Genomic DNA, 11,974 nt, shown 5'->3' on the forward strand with positions numbered 1-11,974 from the left:
TCCATTATCCTTTGGTCAAAGTCCTCACCTGCATATTAGTGTACATCCTAGTAAGTTCAAAGCTCGAAAGCCAACCAAAAAAGTCAATCATAGCCAGCATGCACGTATTCAAATTCATAATGTAAAACTGTTCAAGTATTCAAATTCATAATGTAAAACTGCCAGACAGAGTTCCGACAGAGTACCTCCAAGATGGGTATCATCGTTTGTAGCCAAAACCTCAAAATCTCTGTTGTCAATAGTTAGAACAATGAAATCAAACGTGCCACCGCCAAGATCGAAAACAACAATATTTTCCTCTCCACCCTTCTTGTCCAAGCCATAAGCTATTGCTAAGGAAAAATATTTACAAAGCTAATAGTAAAACTGTACTTGCAGAGTGATAGTTCTACTTGATACAGAATGAAAGTTCTACATCATAAAAATTATGAAAGGCAAACCAAACTGCAAAAGGCCTGAGACCCAGTACTCTGAAAACCAACCAGATCGATACAACCTGAGACCAAGTACTCTCAATACCAACCAGATCGATACAACCTTTTGTATGAGCTGAATATCCATGTATAAGCAATGAAACAATAAAGCAAGAACTGTCCGACAAGGCTGCAATTTTTCTTATAAAAATATCTCCCACTGCAACGAGTTCATAACAGAAATTTAATGGCACTCGCCTGCACACACAATTTACATATTAATACTCCATTGCATGCATGCCTGCTTCTAAATGGTGTCCAGTCCACACTCTTTGCTTAAATGCCAATATCTATTAAGAAAAAACTACTGCACTATTACCATTATGTTGTGTTAACAACATATGACCAGGCAATTGGGTATTTAGATATAGCTGTTGGTTCCGGTGAAAAATACATCCCCACCGATAACGCACAGGAAAATGCAAAAGACAGCTAAAATAAATATTTGAATGAAGGTTAGTAAGAAGATGAGAATGAGATACCATTCTTTTAAAACAGTTTTATTATCAAGGCCCACATCTCCATAGTTGTCAATTACACTGTTTGATGATTGATCCATCCAAACAACAACATCCAGACCCCAGAAGATGAGCATGGCTTTGAATACAAGATGGATTTTAATAACAGTGATAATGATATACTTTGTTTGCTTGAGTACCAAGAAGCTCCTAGAAGAAATCTGCTACACTATATCATTTATTGGATTTTAATTGATACAGGCATTTAGGTCTTCAGAACTGGCTACTGCTAGCATTTTTGCTTCTACCAACAATGTTCCAACACACAGGAAGATGCAACTGAAATAAGTAGCTTTTGCCACATAGTGCTCACACCTCAGACACTCCTGAGGCAGGACAACTGCAGAGCTATTCTGCTGCCAAAGTTTGTTAATTAAATTCTTAATTCCGAAAACTAAGGAGTATAGCATGAAATCCGGACGCTGCAGAAAATGGACAATTGTTTGCTCTTGTAAAGCTTTTACTTGAAAGTGAACTAAAAAATGTGGAACCAATTTGTCCCAGTGAAACCTGCATACCAACTATATTTAACCTCTCTTTCCTACAAAGTGAAAGAATTACCTGAACTTCACTGGTGTACCCATTTTCAAAGTCTCTCCTAGCGTTCCCCCCATTACATCAAAAAAAATGTTGGGACAAATGGGATCGAACTCCGAAGATTTTCTCCTGTACATCCTCTAGCTCTCTGTCTACACTAGCTATTCCAACTAAAACATCTTGATGTTTCTCCTCGATTCACCCAATAGAGATCGATATCATCTAAAGTTGTTTTTTGACCATCATAGATACAATCAAAGAAAACAAAGCAAAGAAAACAGGAACACAGAAGAATATGGATGTTGCATCACCATTATTGCCCGATGTTGGTGGAATACTAGTACCACCCAAGCCACCAGATGCAGGTATGCTTGTATTAAGAAGTGATGAACTGCTACTGCTGCAAGTAATTTGGAAAAATCAGAATGCTACAAAACTATAAGCTGAGATATAACATAAAATATATCAAAAATCCAGTAAATCTTGATTCTCAATTTTGTATGAAAACTTGAAAAAGTACTTATTGTAGAACAAAAAAATGAACAAAAGATAGGAGGAGGAATGCGGTTCCTTAGTATATACCTTTGTGGAAATGTGCATGTCCCAGTACCTGTCATCACAAAATCCATAAAGGAAGATTTGCATGAGTGCAATGCATTCTCCAGTCTCACACAATTTCAAGGCTCAATTTGTATATCATGTTAACCCATGAAGGGAAGATTTTCGAAAATGTATAATGTCAAGCATATTAATCACAGTCAAATATCTTGAATCTAGTAGAACCAAAACGGTGCACAAAAAACAAAAATGTCTTTTATATTCATATAAACTGGAACAGTAAAATTTGCAGAAGACAGAGTGGGTATAAAGGAAACTTAGTATGCATAACCTTAGCTTCTCATAACAAAATCAATAAAGAAAAAAATAATATGCAATATACCCATGCATAAATGAAAGTTATGTTGTATGCAGAAGAGCAGATTGCCTACAAATATAACTCTCTGTTAATACATCAAACAGTTCCATCATTAAACCAAAAGGAAATATCCTGAACAATACAAGTTATCCATAACGAGTGTTTACATTTGAAGGTTGCATGTAGTTTTAAGACAGACAATAGGCAAGAAATGGGTCTATAATCATGTCACTTACTTATCATGGTGGAACCTACAATGGGAAAATGTATATCAGCGGAGGATGTCTTTGCATTCAGATGAGCTCAACCAGGCATGGAAGTGGGTAGATGAATCATAAGCATGCAACTCAACTATCATCTAACACAATGTAAAGATGAGACTCAACAGAAGGTATCCAAGAAGTTGACACAACGAAACAAAACAAGCAGACAACAAACTATGTAAAAGTGGGTAAAACGTTTATCGTCACCACAGGACCATAGGAATCCATATAAACTGAGAAATTCAATGAAAAGAAAAACAGGGGGTAAAAAACAAACTTCGCATAAGGGCATATAGCTTACTTGGATCTTGAGTAGTCACAATTGCATTGCCAACAAAGTCACAAGTACCAGGGGCCATGCCATTCTTCTTGTAGTAGCTGTCAAAAGCATAGCAAGCATGAAAAAAAACAGTATCTGGGTTATAGCACGTGCCAATTTGTTGAATTGCTGTACAGTCTGCACCTCCAAGCCCGCAAGCATAGTCCAGAGCAACCTGCAAGCTTGAATCAGGGGTACCAGGCTTTGCTACACACCAACTTTGGCTTGAGCTGGTTGTCGGTGTTGTTGTGGTAGGTGTTGAGGGAGGGGTGTAAGGGGTAACTGTTGGGGTGGTAGGGGTTGTGATTGGGGTAGTAGGGGTTGTTGGTGTGATTGTTGTTGGAGGAGGAGTTATTCCTAACGCACAGGAAAATGCAAAAGACAGCTAAAATAAATATTTGAATGAAGGTTAGCAAGAAGATGAGAATGAGATACCATTCTTTTAAAACAGTTTTATTATCAAGGCCCACATCTCCATAGTTGTCAATTACACTGTTTGATGATTGATCCATCCAAACAACAACATCCAGACCCAAGAAGATGAGCATGGCTTTGAATACAAGATGGATTTTAATAACAGTGATAATGATATACTTTGTTTGTTTGAATACCAAGAAGCTCCTAGAAGAAATCTGCTACACTATATCATTTATTGGATTTTAATTGATACAGGCATTTAGGTCTTCAGAACTGGCTGCTGCTAGCATTTTTGCTTCTACCAACAATGTTCCAACACACAGGAAGATGCAACTGAAATAAGTAGCTGTTGCCACATAGTGCTCACACCTCAGACACTCCTGAGGCAGGACAACTGCAGAGCTATTCTGCTGCCAAAGTTTGTTAATTAAATTCTTAATTCCGAAAACTGGTGGATGATTCGAACACGGATGATATAATTTCATGGAATGAAGTGGGTACAACGTTTATTGTTTGGCGGCCTGCAGAATTCGCAAGAGATTTATTGCCGAATTACTTCAAGCACAACAATTTCTCAAGTTTTGTTCGCCAACTAAATACATATGTAAGTATTTTGCATTTAAATAGTTTATTCATGTTAAGAGTATCAAGCACAACAATTTCTCAAGTTTTGTTCACCAACTAAATACATATGTAAGTATTTTGCATTTAAATAGTTTATTCATGTTAAGAGTATCATTTTGACAGAGCAAGCTAAATATGAAACGTATTTCGATTTGTGCAATTTGTTACACCTTTCTTTTTCGAAGTTTTAAGCATCCGCGAAGGATTTTGAGGTATTTGCCAAAGGGTTTCTTTCGATAAATTTTGGTCGATTTCAGCAACTATTTTGTTTGACATCGCTTTTTATTTTTCTTTTTCTGTCCGTCTTCTTAAAACCCTATCCTACTGGCTTATCTATCTTTAGGATTTATGAAGACACATAAGTTTATTTCACTTAAGAACTCTGTAATGGTTTTTGGTTTGTTGAGTTTCGATAATGTTTTTACAGAGCTCTTAATAGCTACTCTTTATATATTCTTATTTTTGTAGAATACATATAATATGCTTGGCTAGTCCCTGCCTGTAAAGAGTTATATATGTGTGCGCTTGCCACAAGACAACTCTTAACATAGAGTAGCTACTAAGATATTATAACCAGAGCTCTTTCCTATATAAGAGAGTTGCCTTGTCTATAGAATATACTTGTGGCTAATCGCCTTAACGAGTTGTGTATAGATGAGACATAAGACAACCCTTAACAGGGATTAGCCATTCAGATATTATAACAAGAGTTGTCTTTTCTATGGCTCATACCTGTTTAGAGTATATATTAATATAAAAGTTGGTAGACAATTTTTAACAGGGATATTTGTTTTTTCCCTCATGTCTAAATAGTTCCGTTATGTAATGCTACATATTAACTTTATTATTTTGGTTTTTGGATTGATTTCATTATCATTATTTTCCAAGGATGTATATCTACATTCGCATTCAGATATTATAACAAGAGTTGTCTTTTCTATGGCTCATACATGTTTAGAGTATATATTAATATAAAAGATGGTAGACAATTTTTAACAGGGATATTTGTTTTTTCCCTCATGTCTAAATAGTTCCGTTATGTAATGCTACATATTAACTTTATTATTTTGGTTTTTGGATTGATTTCATTATCATTATTTTCCAAGGATGTATATCTACATTCGCAATAAGACATTACGAAATTGTCGCCTGTAGTGTATTGCTTTTTATCCATTGGTGGCAACGAAACGCCGAACCTTAATTTGATTAATCAAAATAAGGGCTGCTTCCGACCTTCTTATCAGTTAAGTCACAAGATCGTAAAAGAAACAGTCAAACGCTATAGATTTTAGTTAAAGTTTTGTGTTTTTAACTTCACAAAGTGCTGCAGAAGAATGTTGTGGGAAAGTAACGTGGATCAGTCCTAAATTTATTTGAACCTACCCTCCTCTGTAAATGGCTTATACAATCTCAACCCTGAATTGAACCCTTAATACATGCCAAACATACATAATGCTGGTTAAGAGTCTCAGTCCATTCTAACGTGCAATCCCCGACTTGGAGCCTTAAAACACGTATTATAATCAGACAGGCATTCTTTGCTTGAAATAAGATGCATAATATTGGTCAAGAGTCTCAATCTACTGTAACATACAACCCCAGACCAAACAACAAACCTATGATCCATCAGAGATGTTTCGTGCCCAAGATTCTAACTTATGCCTCCAATGATTTTGTAGATGTTTAAATTTCCATTTTAACTCTCAGCTATTTCTTTGAACTATGCCCACTCTGAATCTGTTAGTCAAGCTCCTCGTGGTCTATCATTTAGAAGTATGATTTTGTAGGTTACATATTTCTGCACCTTTCTTCAAGCCTACAAATTTTATTTGAAATCCCAAACTTTTTGAAACCTACTGAACTTTTGGAAACTGATTACTATGATCTAAATGTTATTTTGCAAAAGATTATATAATTTTTAATATAATAGGTATATAAATTAACGAATACCACAATAAACAACATTTTTTGCTTGACATCCCCTACATAACAAGTTTTTGTAGTTTTTGGTTCAGAATTCAATTAATACTTGAAAATATTGCAATTCTTGTTAACTAGTGTGGAAAAAATTCCAAGAAGCAGATAATGTCCTCCATTTTTCTGACCTAATTTACCTAATTTTTCCAAATTTTCTGATCTAGTTCCACTTTCTATCAATATTTTACAGAGCCATTCCAATTTTGTCCCAACCATGCTGAATCAAGATATTTTGAAACATTGTTGTTAGCTTTGATGTAATATAATCAAGATGGTGTTCTTTGCGATATTGATATGTTAGCACAACTGTTCTCGTTTTAGTTAATTTGTGGCCATGTTAAAGCTACAGCTTGTTTTTGTTTTTTTTTCAACATTACACATTCATATAAAATCTGTTGTCTATTCATGTAGTTGTTGTTAATGAACTAACCTTGTTCTATTTTTTAAACATTACACACATTCATATAAATTCTGTTGTCTGTTCCTGTAGCTGTTGTTAATAGATGAACCTTTAGTTTTAATGAAATTTTTGTTATGAATGTGTTTTAAAAGCAGGTTTCAAATGGCATGCTTTTGTGGTGTATATCACATATATTTATTTGTTGAATATCAGCAATTACAAAAGTACTATTGTGGAAACTTACAGTAACACTATGTTCCGTCATACAGGGCTTTCGGAAGATTGTACCAGACAGATGGGAGTTCTCAAATGAGTCTTTTCACAAGGGGGAAAAGCAGCTACTTTCTGAAATACACAGAAGAAAAGGTCTAATACAACCTCCTCCACCACCTGAGAACAGATCTATTTCACCATCTAACTCTGGTGATGAGCAAACGTGGTCTTCCACCTCCTCTCCTAATTCTTCCACGGGGGTGGATGCTCTTAGCCATAAGAATGCAATTAAAGAAAATGAGAAACTGAAAAAGGAAAATCTGTTATTGGTATCTGAGCTGACACAAATGAAGAAGCTCCACAACCAGCTTTTGCTCTTCTTATCCAGGCGTGTAAATATCACATCAGCAGATCATGTTGCAAATTTTCTGTCCCAAAATGTTGGTCCTTTTGAAGGGTTGTCAATGTTGGCACGGTTAAAAGATTATTTGGAACAATATGGAGGAGAGGAGATTTCAAGAGATTTTCCTGGTAGCTCCTTGAGCTCGGGAGTTTCTATGGCAAATGACGACCCTTTTGTTTCAAGCTCGGCAAAAGAAAGCATGGCCTCAAAGAGGCCACCTTTTGTAGATGGTGCATGTAGAGAAGTAGGTAGGAAAAGTTACATTTCTGTAAAGATAGAAGATGATGACGAGAAAGGAAACCCCAAGCTGTTTGGCGTACCTCTGCTTCCTAGCAAAAGACCCCTTCCAGGATCTAACGATAATGGGCAACCTGAACCGATGATTCGCAAAATTGGAAGGTGTGCCAACTGATTTCACTCCCACAAGGGAGGTTTTTTCTTTGTTTTGAACTACGCTCTCTGTTTTTCCTGTAGCCAAAATGGTTGCAGCTGAAGAACATTACATCTCCGGTAAAATGCCTGCTGTAAGGACTTAAACCTTTCGTTTTATATTTATATGGTGATCTTTACTATATGTTAAACGGTCAATCTATGTTGATCTTTATATATATATATATATATATATGTTTCTGGCCAATTTTTGTCAAGAATTCCAGGACATGAATGCTTCTTATGAGAGCATTGCGCTTCTTGTAACAGCTGTAAATTTTTTGAATTCTGAATCACCTCATGAAACAAATTGTGGTGAAATTAAACTATAGATGTGAAACATCATTTCATTTTATGTGGTATACATGGCAAAGTCTGACATGGGATTTGGAGATATAAAATTGAGGTTCGTCTTACCAGAGCTTGAATCACAAAAGCAGAATTCTAGATTGAGAGACGATGACCTCACCTGGAAGAAATGATGTTATGTTGACGTTTTCTAAACAACAGCTCCGGCTAACGATTTCCAGCTCCGAGACCCGTTCGTGAGATTGTTAAACCAGGCTCCTCTGTCAGTTTGAACAGTGGTATACTCTGTGACATTGATCGCTGCCGGTAGTTTGAGTTTGATGCAAGAAGGAAACCGCAGAACATGAATATCCATGAATACACGACGCCATTCCCTCGCAGAACTGTCCTGCTCTATTCTGACGCCACGTGTTAGCACGAGACTGCAAAACTCCCGGTTGTGCCATTCGAAATCTGATGCCACGTGTCAGCATGAGGAACAAAGAGACGACGAAAGTCCCTTTCAAAGGAAGGCCTATCGGCCTAATCATTCTATAAGAGCTAGAGCGTGATGTTGAGATGATATATTGTTATTTTGCCTAAGGTTTCTGGTCTTCCATTCCATTCCTTTCAAGTGAATGTGAAAGACCAGACCATTTAGTGAAAGTTAGAGGTCACCTCCATCCTTTATGTGATTTCATCCCTGCTCCCAACTCCTCCACAAGTTGTCCAAACTCTTGCAAAGTAAAACTATGCCATCATTTGAGTTGATTACAACGTCTCCAAAAATCTCATACAATTACTCTGAAGCTACATACAAAACATGACAACCATAGATAACTTGTCTTTCACATCACATTTCCCGCATGTTTGAAGGACATATAAGGAATGCCCTCATCTCTCATTTCCACAAAGATGAAATCCCTTGGGTCTCCCAAAACTAAAATATGTGGTCATAATACCATGTTGAAGATAAGAGGATATAAATATATACTAAGATAATATATTATGCAATATAAATATATTGATATGGCATGAATAATCAAAGATTAATATTATTAGTAAAGAATTACTTCTCCTTGCAACAAGTACAAATAATACATTTTCACACAAATGATCTTTAATCTCATCCAATCTTCTTATTAATGCAATTTATTACCTTTTATAAAATAGTTATGTGTTTGTCAATTCCAATACAAAAACTTTTCCACATTCTTAAAATACAACAACATAATACTAAACACAAGTTTAATAATATTTTTATTTTCAACTCTCCCTTTAAGAGCATCACTCAATCTTTATTACTGAATGACATCCCATAATCCACTGTCCCCAATACATTACCTTCTTTTATAAAATAATTTTGTGTCTATCAATTACAATAATAAAACCTTTCCACATTCTTAAAAGATAAAAACATATTATTAAACACAAATTTAATAATAATTTTATTTTCAATTCTCCTCTAAAAAGCAAGACTGCATCTTCATCAAAACTGACATCTCATATATGTATCTCAATATCAAAACCTAACCTAACATTAATCCAGTGTTGAAGAAAAAAAAGATATACAACATAACCTAAACAACTGGAAAATGAAGAAAATAACATAGATAAATTCTATTACAACAAAACTATATTCTATCACAACAAAACTATTTCTCCCTGCAGGAGAAACATAGGATAAATCTCCACCGGAAGGGTTATCCAATCTCACTCAAGCTCCTAACAAACACAATGCATTACTTTCCTTCTATAAAGTCTTTATGCTTCAAATAAGAAACTTCAAAATCATAACCCACAAAACTTCCCACAATCATAAAACATAGTTCCATGTTGCAAAACTGTAAATTTACTTTAATTTTTATTTTCAATACTCTTCAACATATTAAATCCACACCTTAATGTTGGAATTTTAGGTTTGGAGTTTTTCCCGAGCACACATGTCCATTTCCAATATTTAGTTGGATAATCTCCATCTTTGACAACTACATCTCTAAAGTCACATATTGTATACACCTCAAAGATCTCTAATGTGACTGCACAGATGACTTTGTCCTTCACCTCATACAGAGACATGAGTCCACATGTCTGGAAGACATATAAAAATTCCCTCATCTCTCAGCACTCCCAGGATGAAATCTCTTGAGTCTTCCAAAACCAAATCATGTGGTTTTGATATCATGTTGAAAAAAGATAGAATGAAGAGATCAAAATACAGTTTTTAATATAATTAAAAGCAACAAATACTCAACACAAAGGAAACATGCACTCACTCACAAATAAACTGATAAGACAAGAATAATCAAGACTAATATTATTACTAGAAAAAAATCATTCTCCATGCAACGAGTACAAAGACAGAAAGAACCTCTATTCTCACCCACTGTTCCAACTACTGCATTGCATTACTTTTATTTAATAACTATTTATGCCTGTTCCCGTGTCTCTGTAAATTACAATACAAGTAACTCTCCAAATTCTCTAAGAGAAACTTTCCACATTCTCAAAACATAACACTCTGTTTTTAAAACACAGATTTAATGATATTGATATTTTCAACACTCCGCCTTCATATAAACACTGCATTTTCATTAAACATCACTAATGACCACCATTAAAACCTAACTTTGATACCATATTGTACAGAAGCAAAGAAATCTGCTTATCTTACATGTAATAAAACCAAGGGAAAACATAATCAACATAAAATTAAACATAACATCCCATAACCAATAGGTCCACCGTTGAAAACTGGTTTTGATATCATTTTAAAGGGAAAGTAAGAAATTTACAACATTATCTAAATATATAATAAAGTAAAAGGCAAAACATAACAGAATAAAAATAAATCTGCATTAAACTAATACTGAAGACAGGTGTAATGAACCTGCATTAAACTAACTTGGAACACATCTATAGGTCGAATGATAAAAACAAATTCTGAACACGGCTATAGGTTGAATGATAAAAACAAATTCTAAACACAGCTATAGGTTGAATGATAAAAACAAATTCTACTGTAACTATTTTTCCATGCAAGAAGTACAAAGAACAAATCTGCCAAATGTCACCCAATCTTCCTACTAACACAATGCATTACCTTCTTTTTTATACACTCTTTATACCTTTATCAGTTTTAATGCAAGAAACTTCCAATTTATATTCCATATACCTAGATCATCAATGCATGCTTGAAAGGTAGAATTAAATATCATTATGTATATTAGGTTGAACTAACGACGGTTGGGTATTACTCACATGAAAATGGATTCTTTTTTGCCCCAATCAGGCTGAAGTGTGTATCTTGCTCTTATAACCCCTACTATGCTAGGCAAGGCCATCAATTCTGTGCTTTGTAATTGAGATAAAATATCTAAAGTATATCCTTCAAGTAGATGTAAGTTATATGTGCAAGGAAAGCCGAGCACCTGCTCCCCCAATTCTTATCCACGGTCGCTCCCATCACCGCAAGCTTCTTCCTTGTCCTTCAAGGATACCGATGAAGAAAACAACAACACCAAATCTCATTTTCTCTTTCAAAAGCGCGGTATTTATGAAGATCCCTGGCCTCCGTTAAAAGGATCACGCAGATGAATCAAACCCTGACTTCGACTATTTACTGCATAACCAGAAATTAAAAATATTAAGTAATAAATATAAAACCGCGTCAAAGACCGCTGGAAGTCGGAGGATAAAGCCCTAGCTGCGCAGAATACGAACAAATTAGCGGATGTTAGTTCCTCAACGCTGCCCCCCTCTGGCCTTTCCATGATACCAAGTGCCTGTTCCTCGTCCAAGTATTAAACAAAAATCACTCCAGTCCAGGGCCGATCCATCACTGAGACGAGAATCATGACCAGCTTGCTGCCCCAGCGGAGCTCTTGTGACCAAAGAAACAAACCGTTACCAGAGAAACAAAGAACCTACAAAACCGATCAAACTTAGCCGATACAGTCGGGTAGTTAGACGCAGTGGAGGTTGTTAGAGGCGGTGCAGAACTCTCCACGTGTCAGCAATTGGCTCAACATTAACAATTTCCCTGCTGTATGCCCGCCAGATGTTGACGCCAGGTGTCATCCTCAAAATGAAAGGGACGATGAAAGTCTCTTTCAAAGGGAAGGCCTATCGGCCTAAATATGGCTAGGGTTGAGGTAGATCAATTGCTCTCTGCATGTCTTCAATGACTATGGGTAA

General features: G+C 35.7%; 1 long non-coding RNA gene and 1 pseudogene across 6 annotated transcripts; one reads left to right on the forward strand and one right to left on the reverse strand.

Moving 5' to 3' along the window:
• Positions 1-361: 361 nt before the first annotated feature.
• LOC149187667 (uncharacterized) lies at positions 362-11,694 on the reverse strand. 5 transcript variants are annotated; one of them, XR_016255786.1, is made up of 3 exons: positions 11,039-11,694; positions 2,111-2,138; positions 1,678-1,925 (listed from the first exon to the last, which is right to left on the reverse strand). It is a non-coding gene; the product is annotated as an uncharacterized LOC149187667 (long non-coding RNA). The 5 variants fall into 5 exon arrangements; XR_016255784.1 differs by having other exon boundaries at positions 1,678-1,928; XR_016255783.1 differs by lacking the exon at positions 11,039-11,694 and adding an exon at positions 3,009-3,886.
• On the forward strand, positions 3,889-7,844 carry LOC149187668 (heat shock factor protein HSF24 pseudogene; annotated as a pseudogene). The gene is made up of 2 exons (XR_016255580.1): positions 3,889-4,047; positions 6,714-7,844. The product of XR_016255580.1 is annotated as a heat shock factor protein HSF24 pseudogene (transcript).
• Positions 11,695-11,974: the final 280 nt, after the last annotated feature.

Source organism: Pinus tabuliformis, chromosome 3_1 (assembly GCF_031772625.1).
Source record: "Pinus tabuliformis cultivar Carrire ecotype Pingquan chromosome 3_1, CPIR1, whole genome shotgun sequence".
Taxonomy (NCBI): Eukaryota; Viridiplantae; Streptophyta; class Pinopsida; order Pinales; family Pinaceae; genus Pinus; species Pinus tabuliformis.